Below are 15,408 nucleotides of genomic sequence, written 5' to 3' on the forward strand. Positions count from 1 at the left end.
ACACGAGCTCTCTTCTCTCCCAAGCCTTAGGAAGCCATTGAAGCCCCCATTCTTCAAGACCACTTGGGTAAGTAATTTCCTACTTATTTCCTTCATTATCCTTCATTAATTAGTAAGTTTCTAAGCCTAAATCATATAATCTAGGGTTGAAATTGGGGAAAAAGGGTAGAGTTAGGGTTTTTCGATTTTCTTCGATTTAGACCTCGTTTTGGGGTCGAATTTGAAAACAAATTGTATATTCGGGCTCGTGGGGGAATGGGTGACATGGAATTGGTTCGAACCTCGTGTTTTGACCAAGCGGGCCCGGGGTCGATTTCGGAATTTTTGGAAGAAAGGTTGGGAATTCATATTTAGGCATTGGGTTTAGTTTGTTTAGCTATTATTAATATTTTAAGGTCATTATTTCATAGATTTGACTGAGTTGGAGCTGAATTCGAGGGGCAAAGCTACACTAGAGGCTTGAGTTGATTTTTGGAGCATTTGAGGCAAGTGTTTGGTCTAACTTTGGCTTGAGGGAATAGGAGTAGAGTCGTATTTGCTAATTGCTATTTGTTGAGTACGGTGTATAGGCATGGTGACGAGTATCTATACACTAGTGTCTAGCATGACCGTGTGTCCTTATATTGACATTATCCTGAATTGTTGTGATTCTTCCATGCTTATTTGATGATTTCTATATTTTGTAAAGAGCATGAGACAGAGATTACGATTACTAAACTCCTTGGAGCAATGGCTCGAGTAGTGTTACGGATTGAGGAGGTATACGATATGAAATGACTCTTTGGAGCGGTGGCTCGGATGTTAAGTGAATTATAAGTGAGAAGTATAGAAAAGAGAAAGAGTGGATGGTTACTCCCTTGCGGGGACGTGTTATTGGTTTTGTTGATTTTCTCCCTTGCCGGGATTTAACTGTTTACTTGTGTGTCCCTTGCCGGGATTTTCTATTACTGTTTGTCTATCCCCTCGCCCCCATTGGTTGTGATTGTTGATTGGGCGAGGTTGTGTTATTTATACATGGATCGGGTTGCACGCCGCAACAACACTATATAATTGTGGATCGGGTTGCACGCCGCAACAACACTATATAATTGTGAATCGGGTTGCACGCTGCAACAACACTATATAATTGTGGATCTGGTTGCACGCCGCAACAACACTGTCTATTTATGGATCGGGTTGCACGCTGCAACAGTGATAGCTCAGGATCGGGTTGCACGCCGCAGCAGTATTGTATGTGATCGGATCGGGTTACGCGCCGCAACAAGCTATAGATTAATTGTGTTCACTCCGGATTTAAGTTTCTGTTGGCTGTTCTATCCTTTGAGTTTAGACTTCCTGTTTTAACTGTTGCCTCCCCACAGTATGTTTCCCCCTCCTTTTATAACTATTTATTTCCTGTTTATTTTCCGCAATATATTTCATAACTGCAAAGGTTTATCTGGTAGTCTGGTCTAGCCTCGTCACTACTTCACCGGGGTTAGGCTAGTCACTTACCAGCACATGGGGTCGGTTGTGCTGATGCTACACTCTGTGCATCTTTTCGCATGGATTCAAGAGCAGCTTTTGGGCCTCAGCAGTAGGATTTGATCGGGAGCTGACTTCAGTCCAGGGACTTTCGAGGTATCCTAGCTGACGTTCGCAGGCCAGAGTCCCTTCTATGTTATTAGTTTGTTTTCCTTGTACCGACACAAACATTGATGTACTTCTATTCAGACTTGTTTTTAGCACTCCTTAGTAGTTCGTGAGTTAGTGACACCAGTCTTGGGTAGAGAAATGTTAAACTTCCGCATTTGGTTTTCAGATATCTATGTTTTTAAGACTTCCGCTTTATTTTAAATGACTCGTATTATTATTATTGTTGAGATGTTATCAGAAAATGTTTTAACTACTTGGCTTGCCTAGCCTCGATAGTAGGCGCCATCACGACCCCGATGGTGGAAAATTCGGGTCGTGACAAGTTGGTAGAGGCTACGGAGTTAGGAAAAATCTCACTTTTGTTCTTTCTTGTCGTGCGATTCTGTTTCTCAATACTGATTGTCCTTCTACTCTGTTCTTTCGCAGATGGCGAGAACACGTGCTTCCTCTTCTACCGCGTAGCAGCCCGAGCCCCCAGCAGCAGTTCCTATGAGGGGCAGAGGCCGAGGCTGTGCCAGAGGCCGAGGCAGGGGCAGAGCTCAGCCCCGGACAGCAGTCCCAGAGGTGGAGCCTCATATATATTATAATGAGGAGGTTCCAGCCCCAGCAGCTCCGGTGGGCCCAGCTCAGGTCCCAGGAGGGTTCGTGGTCACCCCAGATCTTCAGGACGCTTTGGTCAGACTGGCAGGCTTTGTGGATAGCGTCACTAGAGCGGGTTTGCTTCCAGTAGCCCCAGCCACTTCTCAGGCTGGAGGAGGAGTTCAGACCCCTGCTACACGTACTCCGGAGCAGGTAGCTCCCCAGGCTCATGCTCCAGTGGTTCAGCCAGCTGTGGCAGTTCAGCCAGGTATTGTCACCCAGGCCGGCGATGGAGGGGCTATGTCCTCAGATGCTTTGTGGAGGCTTGATAGGTTCTCCAAGCTTTTCACCACCACCTTCAGCGGTACTTCTTCAGAGGATCCACAGGATTTCTTATTTAGCTTTCATGAGATCCTTCGGACTATGGGTATTGTGGAGACCAATGGGGTCGACTTCGCCACCTTTCAACTAGCAGGATCCGCCAAGACTTGGTGGAGGGACTATTGTTTATCCAGACTAGCAGGGTCGCCATCATTGACTTGGGACCAGTTTGCGGAGTTGTTTTTGGAGAAGTTTCTCCCAGTTACTCAGCGAGATGCACTTCGCAGGCAGTTCGAGCACCTCCAGCAGGGCTCTATGACATTCACGCAGTATGAGACTCGGTTCATTGATCCGGCATGCCATGCTATTGTTATACTCCCCACCGAGCGAGAGAGGGTGCGGAGGTTTATTGATGGATTGATTCAGCCGATCCGTCTCCAGATGTCTATGGGAGCCGGTAGTGAGATTTCTTTTCAGGAGAAGGCCAATGCGGCCCGTAGAGTTGAGATGGCTCTTACACGGGGAGGTGGTCATAGGTCAGATAAGAGGCCTCGTCATACAGGTAGATTCAGTGGTACCTCGTCTGGAGGTGGGGATTCTTAGGTAGAGGCCATCCTCCGAGGCCCTTTCAGTCATCCCTACAGGTCTCTCATGGTACTTCAGAGGGTCGTGGTTCTCAGCCACATTATTCTGACCAGCAGTTTCACAGTTCCCCATCAGCACCCATCAGTGCCCCACCACTTTAGAGTTTTTGGGGTGGCCATTCAGGCCGACAGGGTCAGTCATAGCCTTCTCAGCTGCAGCATTCAGGCGGGTGCTATGAGTGTGGTGAGTATGGTCACATCAGGAGGGCTTGCCCGAGGTTGAGGGGTGCTCAGTCACAGCAACAGGGTCCTCGTCCTATGATACAGACATCAGGTGATCCATAGACCGCCCAGCCAGCTAGAGGCGGGGGTAGAGGCCATAGAGGTGGAGGTAGAGATCATAGAGGTGGAGCTCGGACCGCCAGAGGTAGAGGCCAGCCAGCAACCGATCATCCCAGAGATATGGTTCAGGGAGGTGGGGCACACACCGGTGTTATGCTCTTCCAGCCAGGCCAGAGGCTGAGTCTTCAGATGCAGTCATTACAGGTACTATTCTGGTCTGTGATAGATATGCTTCAGTGCTATTTGACCCTGGGTCTACGTATTCATATGTGTCATCCTATTTTGCACCCTACCTGGCTATACCTAGTGATGCTTTCTGTTTATGTATCTACACCGGTGGGTGATTCTATAGTGGTCGACCGAGTTCATCGTTCCTGTGTGGTAGTGTTTGAGGGTCTTGAGACCCGTGTTGATTTATTGCTCTTAGACATGGTCGATTTCGACGTTATATTAGGGATGGATTGGTTGTCCCCGTATCATGCTATCTTGGATTGTCACGCCATGACCGTGACCTTGGCTTTGCCAGATTTGCCCGATTAGAGTGGATAGGGACCCCAGGTCATGCCAACCGCAGTGTTATCTCATATGTGAAGGCTCGACGCATGGTCGAGAAGGGGTGTCTAGCTTATCTGGCGTATGTTCGCGATTCCAGCTCAGAGGTTCCTTCTATTGATTCTGTTCCTATTGTTCGGGAGTTCCCCGAGGTTTTCCCTTCAGACCTGCCGGGTATGCCGCCCGACAGGGATATTAATTTCTGTATTGATCTGGCCCCAGGCACGCAGCCCATTTCTATTCTGCTGTATCGCATGGCCCCGCCAAAGTTGAAGGAGTTAAAAGACCAGTTGCAAGATCTGCTAGAGAAGGGTTTCATCAGGCCTAGTGTTTCTCCTTAGGGTGCGCCAGTGTTATTTGTGAAGAAAAAGGATGGATCGATGAGGATGTGCATTGATTACTGGCAATTGAACAAAGTGACGATTAAGAACAAGTATTCACTACCGAGGATTGATGATTTGTTTGACCAGCTTCAGGGTGCGAGGGTGTTTTCCAAGATAGACTTGAGATCTGGCTACCACCAGTTGAGGATTAGGGCATCCGATGTCCCTAAGACAGCTTTCCGTACTCGGTATGGGCATTATGAGTTCCTGGTCATGTCGTTTGGGTTGACCAATGCCCCAGCCGCATTTATGGAGTTGATGAACCGAGTGTTCAGACCTTATTTGGACATGTTCGTGATAGTCTTTATTGATGATATTTTGGTGTACTCCCGCAGCCAGGAGGAGCACGAGCAGCACCTTAGGGTGGTTCTTCAGACTCTGAAGGATAGTCAGTTGTATGCTAAGTTCTCAAAGTGCGAGTTCTGGTTGAGTTCGGTCGCATTTCTGGGTCATGTTGTATCAGCAGAGGGTATTCAGGTGGACCCGAAGAAGATTGAGGAAGTCAAGAACTGGCCTCGACCAGCATCAGCTACTGAGATTCGGAGTTTCTTGGGTTTAGCAGGCTACTATTGTCGGTTCGTGGAGGGGTTTTCATCCATAGCAGTACCAGGTTGACCCAGAAGGGTGCCCAATTCATATGGTCGAACGAGTGTGAGGCGAGCTTTCAGAAGCTCAAGTCAGCTCTGACTACGGCACCGATATTGGTCTTACCCTCAAGCTCAGGGCCTTATACAGTTTATTGTGATGCTTCCCGTATTGGACTTGGTGCAGTATTGATGCAGGATGGCAGAGTCATTGCTTATGCTTCGAGGCAGTTGAAGATCCACGAGAAGAATTATCCGGTTCATGACCTAGAGTTGGCAGCCATAGTTCATGCTTTGAAGATTTGGAGGCATTACCTATATGGTGTGACGTGTGAGGTGTACACCGATCACAAGAGTCTTCAGTACTTGTTCAAGCAAAAGGAGTTGAATCTGAGGCAGAGGAGGTGGTTGGAGTTGCTGAAGGATTATGATGTCACTATCTTATACCACCCGGGTAAGGCCAATGTGGTGGCCGACGCATTGAGTAGGAAGTCCGCCAGCATGGGTAGTCTTGCTTATATTCCGGTCAGCCAGAGACCGCTTGCTTTGGATATTCAGGCCTTGGCCAATCGATTTGTGAGGTTGGACATTTCTGAGACTAGCAGAGTGTTAGCTTGTACGGTCGCTCGTTCTTCTCTATTGGAGCGTATCCGTGATCGGCAGTTTGATGATCCCCATTTGTGTGTCCTGAGAGACACGGTACAGCGTGGAGGTGCCACGAAGGTGACCTTAGATGATGATGGTGTTTTGAGATTGCAGGGGCGAGTTTGTGTGCCCAATGTCGATGGGATTCGAGAGTTGATCTTAGCGGAGGCCCATAGTTCTCGGTATTCTATTCACCCGGGCGCCACGAAGACGTATCAGGACTTGCGGCAACATTATTGGTGGCGTAGGATGAAGAAGGATATTGTTGCGTATGTGGCTCGGTGTCTGAACTGTCAGCAGGTCAAGTATGAGCATCATAGACCCGGTGGTTTGTTTCAGAGGATTGAGCTCCCCGAGTGGAAGTGGGAGAGGATTACCATGGATTTCATTACTGGACTTCCGCTGACTCGGAAGAAGTTTGATGCTATTTGGGTCATTGTTGATAGGCTGACCAAGTCAGCGCATTTCATTCCAGTGGCAGTCTCCTATTCATCCGAGAGGTTAGCTGAGATTTATATCCGGGAGATCGTTCGACTTCATGGAGTGCCGGTATCTATCATTTTGGATTGGGGTACGCAGTTTACCTCACGCTTCTGGAGAGCGGTTCAGCAGGAGTTAGGTACCCAGGTTCAGTTGAGCACAGCATTCCATCCTCAGACGGACGGTCAGTCCGAGCGGACTATTCAGATTTTGGAGGATATGCTCCGGGCTCGTGTTATTGACTTTGGAGGNCCTGCTCTAATCAAGGTTCTCACCAGTGATCTTCCTCCTGCATGATCCCGCAATGTCCCTCATGTATTTCCCTCATTACATACTCCGTTTGAGAAGGTCCGAGGCATCTTGCTAAGGGACCACCGAACATTTTACGATAAAGGTTCTCTTGTTTTAAACAGTAACGAGCAGCTTTTTTTCGAAGTGCATGCGCTTGTTTCTTATCATCAGGGACGGTACCATACTGTAAAAAAGCAATAATTTAGTTTCTCCTATCCCAAGTTAAATTATTAAAATTTACCTCATTCTTATCAGGTTCGAGAACTGAATGAAATAAATGTATAACTGAAGCATTTGCATCATTTGCCACATCAGCTGCGGATGCGAGATTAGCTAAGGCATCTGCTTCAGCATTTTCATCCCTTGATAATTGTGTGACCTTCCAAGTTTGGAATTGCTTTATCAGTTCCCGTACCTTTTCCAAGTACTGTTGCATCCTTGCTTCCCTAGCTGTGTAAGTCCCCAGCATTTGATTAACCACGAGTTGCGAATCACTTTTGATCACCACTTGATTTATACCAAGTTCTCGTGTCAATTCTAGACCTGCAATCACAGCTTCATGCTCCGCTTCATTGTTAGTTATGGAATGACATTTAATAGCTTGCCTAATAGTTTCACCCGTAGGTGGTACTAAAACAATTCCTAATCCTGCGCCTTTACGTTAGATGAGCCATCAGTAAATAAGGTCCATGTTCCTGGATTAGCCCCATTAAGTATTTGTACTTCTTTTTCTGCTTCTAGCAGCATCCCTTGGCTAAAGTCAGCCACGAAATCAGCGAATATCTGGGATTTTATTGCTGTTCTAGGTAGGTATGTGATTTCATATTCACTTAGCTCTATGGCCCATTTAGCTAACCTCCCTGACAATTCATGTTTATGCAATATATTACGTAAGGGGTATGCAGTCACTACAACAATGGGATGACATTGAAATATGGTCTTAACTTCCTAGATGCCATGATTAGAGCAAGTGCTAGTTTTTCCAATTGTGGATATCGTGTCTCTGCATCTAACAAAGATTTACTAACATAATATATAGGAGATTGTTTACCCTGCTCTTCTCGAACCAAAACTGTGCTTACCGCAACTTCTGAAACAGCAAGGTAGATGAAAAGTTTCTCCCCAGCCTTTGGTTTTGCTAGCAAAGGTGGATTTGACAAGTATGTTTTCAGATCCCTAAGTGCTTGTTGACACTCTTCATCCCATTCAAAATGATCCTGCTTCTTAAGGGCCGAGAAGAATTTGAAACATTTTTCCGATGATTTAGAAATGAACCTTCCCAAAGCTGCGATTCTTCCCGTTAATCTTTGAACCCCTTTCTTGTTTGAAAGTATATCAGGGATTTCTTCAATGGCCTTAATCTTTGCAGGATTTACTTCAATACTACGGTTAGAAACAAGAAAACCTAAAAACTTACCTGATGCCACACCAAATGCACATTTTTATGGATTCAACTTCATATTATATTTTCGTAAAATTTTAAACGTATCAGACAGGTGCGATATATGATCTTCTGAATGTTGAGTCTTAACTAGCATATCATCTATATATACCTCCATGGTTTTACCTAAATGTTCTTGAAACATTTGGGTGACCAACCTTCGATACGTTGCACCTGCATTCTTAATACCAAAGGGCATTACCTTATAACAGTAAGTCCCCCTGTCTGTTATAAAAGAGGTTTTTTCTTCATCTCCTCGATCCATCTTGATTTGATTATAGCCTGAATATGCATCTAAAAAACTTAATAGCTCATGCCCTGCAGTAGCATCAATTAACTGATCTATGTGCGGTAAAGGAAAAGAATCTTTTGGACAGGCTTTATTAAGGTATGTGTAATCTACACAGACTCGCCACTTATCGTTCTTCTTAGGAACCACAACAGTATTAGCTAACCAGTTAGGATATTTTACCTCACGAATTGAACCAATTTTTAGCAATTTTTGAACTTCCTCTTGAATCACCTTATTTTTGAAAGTTCCTTGCTTTCTTTTCTTTTGCTTTACGGGAGGATATGATGGATCTTCATTCAATTTATGAGTCATGACTTCCGGTGGTATCCCTGTCATGTCAGAATGGGACCAAGCAAAACAATCTACATTAGCTTTTAAGAATTCAATCAATTTACGTTTTACCTCTGGGCTAAGATTAGCTCCTATGTACACTTTTCTCTCGAGCCAATGTATAAATAACACCACGGCCTCTAGCTCTTCTATCGTTGTTTTGATGTTCTCGTTCTCCTCCGGTTCTTGAATGGTATCAGGTCTCGAATCCACATCCGTTTGCTTTTGCTTAGGTGAGGTTGACACCGTGTTACCCTCACCTGAATTTTGTAATTGCTATTTGTCTTCATCCTTAACAGTTGAATCTGCAACGGAATTGATGCTTCTAGATGTTTGTTGATCGCCTCTGATTTGGCGTATTCCCCATGGAGATGGAAATTTAATAACTTGATGTAAGGTTGAAGGAACAACATTGTGACGACCCAAAGGGTCATCACCTGTATTCCTACTCACTCTGTATCTCTGAGGCCGTGAAAACCTCACTTGGGGGTTGCCTCGAATTTGTGTGCACAGTCCGAGCGCGTAGCCGGAACGTTTATATATGAATTTGTGAGAAAGATAATAAAATTTTGATGTTTTAATTGATTAAGTTTGACTTCGGTCAATGTTTTGGGCAAACGGACCCGGACTCGTGATTCGACAGTCCCGGAGGGTCCGTAGGAAAATATGAGACTTGGGGTGTGCCCGGAATGAAATTGTTTTTTTTCTGGTAATAAGTGAAGAATTGGAAAGTGTTATTTGTTTAGAAGACAGTGTTGTTGGGCTCGTATTTTGGTTCCGACGCCCGGCACAAGTCTTAAATGTGAGTTAAGCAATTGCTGTGAAGTTTGCTTAGATTTGGACGTCATTTGACGTGTTTTGAGCTAGAAGTAGTAAAAATTTGATGTTTCATGGAAATTGGAAGGAAATCATGGTCTTGAGGCCTAATTCGATGTTGTTTTGGCGATTTGATCGCACGGATGAGTCCGTAGGATGTTGTTGGAGTTATGTGCATGTTTGGTTTGGAGCCCCGAGGGCTCGGGTGAGTTTTGAGTGGGTCCCAGGAGGGTCTTAGACTTAAAAGTATCAGAAATTTTGCAGGTCCAGGTGTTGCAGGCCCTAGCGCGGCCGCGGTCATTTCCGCGCTGGAAGCCGCACGGCCGCGGTGCATTTCTGCACTGTCCGCGTGGCTAGGTTCAGAGGGCCAGTATTCCTAGGTCGCCCAGCGCGGCCGCGTGCCGTATCAGCGCGGTCCGCTCTGGGAGATTCAGAGAATGAGAATTTTGGTCCATCCCAACCAGCGTGGCCGCGCACCAAATCAGTGCGGTCCGCGCTGGGTAGGTTCAGAGAGTCGGTTTCCCTCCTTCCTCGGCGCGGCCACGGGACATTTTTGTGCAGTCCGCGCCGGGTCTCCAGTACAGTATATAAAGTCGGGATTTTCAGTCATTTTTCACTTTTTCAAAACCCAAAACATATGAGGTGATTTTCCAAACGATTCTACTTCTTCAGAACGATTGGTAAGTGATTTCTAACTTATTTTCTTTACTCCTTGACATCCTTAAACATAATTTCGACTTCAAAACAAAGATTTTAATGGGGGAATTTGGGAATTTAGGGTAGAACTAGGGTTCCTAAATTTTGGGGGTTTTGGACCTCAATTTGGGGTTCGATTCCAAAATAACTTATATATTTGCGTTCATGGGGGAATGGATAGTCGGGTTTTGGTTCGAACCTCGGGTTTTGACCACGTGGGTCCGGGGGCATTTTGGGAATTTTTGAACAAACTTTGGGAAATTTCATTTTCATGCATTTAAATCGATTCAAGTAGTATTTGTTAATACATTCAAGTAATTTGTGATTAGATTCGAGCGGTTTGGTGGTGGATTCGAGGGGTAAAGTTATATTAGAGGATTGAGTTGAGTTTGGAGCATTCGAGGTAAGTGATTGTTCTAACTTTGGCTTGAGGGAATAGGATTAGGATGTTATTTGCTACTTGCTAAATGTGGAGTACGGTGTATAGGCATGGTGACGGTTATCTATGCACCAGAGTCTAGGATGACCATGAGTCTTAACTGCTTTTAATTCGAATGACGTGACACAATTTCCCGATTAAATTGATAAATTTCATATAATGTGAACGGTTGAGGAAGAATTGTGATTGGTGTATTTTGGAGCGTTGGCTCGAACAAGAATGTGATAGTTGAGAAAGAAGTGATTTAAAATAGGATGTGTTGTGATTATTCCCTTGCCGGGACGTGTAAACTATTATTATGTACTCTCCCTTGCCGGGATATTTGGGCTGTTAGCTGTACCCTTGCCGGGTTAAAGTGTTATGTTGTCGAATTCCCCTAATGGGACCTTCTTTACAAATTCAGACATTTTGAACTATGATATGGGATCGTGTGGCACGCCGACCACCTATATATTATGAAATGGGATCGTATGGCACGCCGTCCACTTATATATCTATTATGAAACGGGATCGTGTGGCGCGCTGACCACTTATATATTATGAAATGGGATCGTGTGGCACGCCGTCTACTTATGAATTAAGAAATGGGATCGTGTGGCACGCCGTCCACTTATGAATTAAGAAATGGGATCGTGTGGCGCACCGACCACTTATATATGAGCTATGGTATTGAGATAGTTTCGTCGTTATATCCGTTGATCTATGTACGCTGTATTTTTTCCGAGCATGCCCCCTTCCCCTTTTTAGTTGATATTCTCTGTTGTTATTTCTGTTGCCTTTGTATATACATATCTGCACAGGTTGTTTTTGTTAGGTCCTGTCTAGCCTCGTCACTACCTCGCTGGGGTTAGGCCAGGCACTTACCAGCACATGGGGTCGGTTGTGCTGATGCTACACTTCTGTGCTTTTTGCACAGATCATAGTACCGGAGCAGGAGCTTTTAGACAGCAGTAGGAGCGTTGGGAGCTTACTTCAGTCCGAGATTTCCGAGGTAGCCTTGCCGACGTCCGCATGGCCCGGAGTCTCTCTTATCTCTGTCTTCCGTTTGATTTCCCTTGTATCGGATCAGACTGTACTGTATTCTTATTCAGGCTTTGCATTTAGCATCCAGTAGAAGTTCGTGAGTTAGTGACACCAGATCTGGGTAGAGGTGTATTTGAATTTCCGCACTTGGTTTCGGTTATTGATGTTTCGAGACTTCCGCTTTTATATTAATTGCCTCGTTCTTCTTTATACTGTTTATGATGTTGAGAGAAATGTTAAATTAATTGGCTTGCCTAGCTCCTATTAGTAGCCGCCATCACGACTCCCGAGGGTGGGAAATCCGGGTCGTGACAAGCATCCACGTCATGAATCCATGGCCTCCCAAGAATCATATTGTAAGTCATTTCCATATCTACTACTTGAAATTTGGTATCTTTAACGACGCCTTCTGCGAATGTAGTAAGTATTGCTTCCCCTTTCGTTACAACACTAGAGTTGTCAAATCCCGACAAAGTATGTGCTTTTGGAATCAATTTATCCTCCGCTTGCATCTCGCGCAATACTCATATTAAAATAACATTTATAGAACTACCTGGATCAACCAAAACTCGTTTCACGTTAGTGTCATGTACAAGTAAAGATATTACCAGTGCGTCGTTATGAGGAGTTAAGAGTCCCTCGGCATCTGCGTCGTTGAATATAATATTCTCCTCTTCCAGTACATGTCGAGGCCGTTTCCCGTGGGTAATTGTTACTTTTGAAACCTTTTTATATGATACATCGTTGATTTCTTCACCCCCACTTATAACGTTGACAGTTCTCTTGGGTGAAGGCGGTTTTGGAGGCTCTTGCCTGTTCTTCATGTATGCTTGTTTACCTTTCTCACTGAATAACTCAGTAAGATAACCCTGTTTTAGCAAATGATCAACTTCACCTTGTAGAAACCTGCAATCTGCTGTTTTATGCCCGTGATCATTATGAAATTCGCACCAATGATCAGGGTTTCATCTGTTCGGATTCGATCGCATTTCCTTTGGCCATCGTACCTTATCTCCCATGCTTCTTAAAACAACCACGAGTTCAGAGGTACTTACGTTGAAGTTGTAACCACCGAACCTTGCCTTTAGACTTCCATCATCGTCTTGTGACCCGCGTGTGTTCCGATCATTCCCGAACCTCGATGAGGAGCCTGATTCCCTGTTTCTAGGTTTGTGATCGTACCTTTGATTATCTTGCCTTGATCATGAGTCCTTTCCCGCAGGTCCCATGTATGGCTCGTACCTATTTTTACCGGATCTCTTTTCATTTTCCACATGCCTTGAGCTTACCTTTTCTTCTGTTTTATGTCGTAAAATAATGTCTTCTTCAATCCTCATCTTTGTACTGTATCTGTTGTAGACATCATTCCACGTTGTTGCTGGGAATTCTCGAAAGCTTTCCTTGAGTCGCCTCGTGGCTTCTGAACTCTTCTATTTCAAATTGCTGGTGAAGGCTATGGCTGCCCAATTGTCAGGTACTCGTGGCAATGTTATTCTTTACCGTTGAAATCTATCCACGAATTCTCTGAGCAGCTCTGAATCTCCTTGCTTATTTTGAAGATATCCTCCATTCGTTTTTCAACTTTTTGAGCTCCCGAATGTGCTTTGATAAATAAATCTGCAAGCTCAGCAAAAGAATTTATAGAATTTTCAGGTAAGAGAGAATACCAGGTTAGTGCCCCTTTAGTGAGTGTTTCACCGAATTTTTTGACCAAGACTGCTTAGTCAAATCGTTGCCCTTGACTCCTGTTGTAAATGCAGTAACATGATCTCGTGGGTCTGTTGTCCCATCATACTTTGGAATATCGGGCATCTTGAACTTCTTTGGAATTGGGAGAGGGGCGGCACTTGGCTTCCATGGTTGTTGAGAATATTTATCTATATCTACTCCCTTGATCACGGGTGGTACTCCAGGTATTTGTTCTATGCGGTCGTTTTACTCCCTAAGTTGTTTCTGCAATGTTAGCACTAGATTTTGCAAATCAGAATTAATTGGATTACCTGGGTCTCCCTCCTGTGTTTCACTGGGGGTTCCACCGCTGCCTGAATTAACCACACCAGAATGAGGGTTCTCCAAAGTATTGTTATTTGGAGTAGGTGTGGGTGGAGTAGCAGGTAATTGACTAACAAAAACTTGTAAAGCTTTGTTGACCTGAGTAGCGATAAGTTTTTGTAAGGCTTCATCCATAGCTTCAGCATTTTCAAATTGACCTCGTTCTTTTGTGTGACATCCTTCAGGAGTGCCTTCACGAGATTGTCGTGGTGAGTCTCGTGGTGTTTGATCATCTTGCAGATCTCCCTGATTTTGCTGATTGATTGGGTTTCCTTGGATATTGTCATTGTTGTTCGACATAGTTGATTCCACAAAGAAAATCAAGCAGAGATATAATTGATTATCAGATTCCCGGTAACGGAACCAATTTGTTTAACCAAAAATTAGATTTTAGGTCAAAGCTTGAATTTAGAAGAACTCAGGTTACTGATAATCGGAAAAGAGTATATAAAGAAAGAAATTTGTGAATAATATAATCAAAAAGCAAGTAAATCAAAGTGTATTCCAATAGTATTTTTTTTTTCTCCCTCACAGTTGTTTGTGACTTTCCCTTTTATAGCCATTTTGGGAATACAGACTTTACCTTTGTCATAATAAGACAATTATGGGAAATTAATGACTTTAAATGTTACGTTATGCAATCATATACATTAAATACATATTCTCTAACGTTTCCAGTATTTAATACTTATTAATGCTGTATCTGGGCTCTTTTTTGCTGTCAGATTCATTCCTTTGACTCGTCACGATCTTTGACCTTTAAATGTCTTGAATAAGTACGAGCATTGAATTACTTGTATGATTGCTCGTGCCTTCTCCATTTAACTTGCTCGTATCTGTTGTTGCTCGTATCTGTTAACCAACCTTAATTCTTTGACTGTTTGACCAGTCTACGTGTCATGACACGTCACCATATATATAAATACAATTTTCCCCAATACACAATGGGGATGGGCTGCTCATGAGTGAACAGTGGGGAAATTCAGTTATGTCCGCCTATAAGTAATGAGATTTTTACCTAGTTATACTATATTAAAAACTTATTTACTTATGTTCTCTATGTTTTGTAGTTTTTAATAATTTTCTAGGTTTTTCTTACAAATTGTATATATTACTCCTTAAAAGGTTCTCACCCCATTATTAGTGTCTTCAATTAAGGGATTCAATTACATCCTTTCCTTTTTTCCTTTCTTCTCTTCTCTCTCCTTTTTCTTACATCAAAATCACTTAATTTACACCAAGAATCTCCATCTTCTCTCTTCCCACCATTGCCGACAGGTTTATATTATTAAAAAATATTCAGAAATTGTATGACAAAAGTATCATCTTTGTATTTGAATTGTATTAGATACATCAATGCCTAATACATAATTGTATCATACCTGTATTACAATTGTATCTAACTTGTATTCGGTACATTAATACCTAAAATAATACCTGATATAATACTAATAAATTAATATATAATTATCATACTTGTGATACAAACTGTGAAATTCGTCATGAACTCACAACTGCTCGTAACAATATACAATGAATATACAGTTATCATACATCTGTAATACAATTCCTCCAACAATTATGAGACATATACAATTATAATACAATCGCGATACATTAATTTTTAAAATTTGTGATACAATTATGATCTTCATCTTATTAAAGTTTCAATCACAACTCTACACTAAAAATTTAATATACTCATATTAAAATTGTATTATTATTGTATCGAGTATTGTTTTGGGTATTGATGTATCATATACAAGTCCACAATAAAAAATTTAGGAAAAAAGAAAACAAGATTCAAAACTTACCCAGAACTTGATTCCATAGCAATATTTAAAATTTCGTCTGCATTATATCAATAAGAAATAGAGATTTTGGGTGATTAGTAAGAAAGAGAGAAATTAAGTTTGAAAACCT

The sequence above is a fragment of the Nicotiana attenuata genome, unplaced genomic scaffold, assembly GCF_001879085.1.
Source record: "Nicotiana attenuata strain UT unplaced genomic scaffold, NIATTr2, whole genome shotgun sequence".
NCBI lineage: Eukaryota > Viridiplantae > Streptophyta > Magnoliopsida > Solanales > Solanaceae > Nicotiana > Nicotiana attenuata.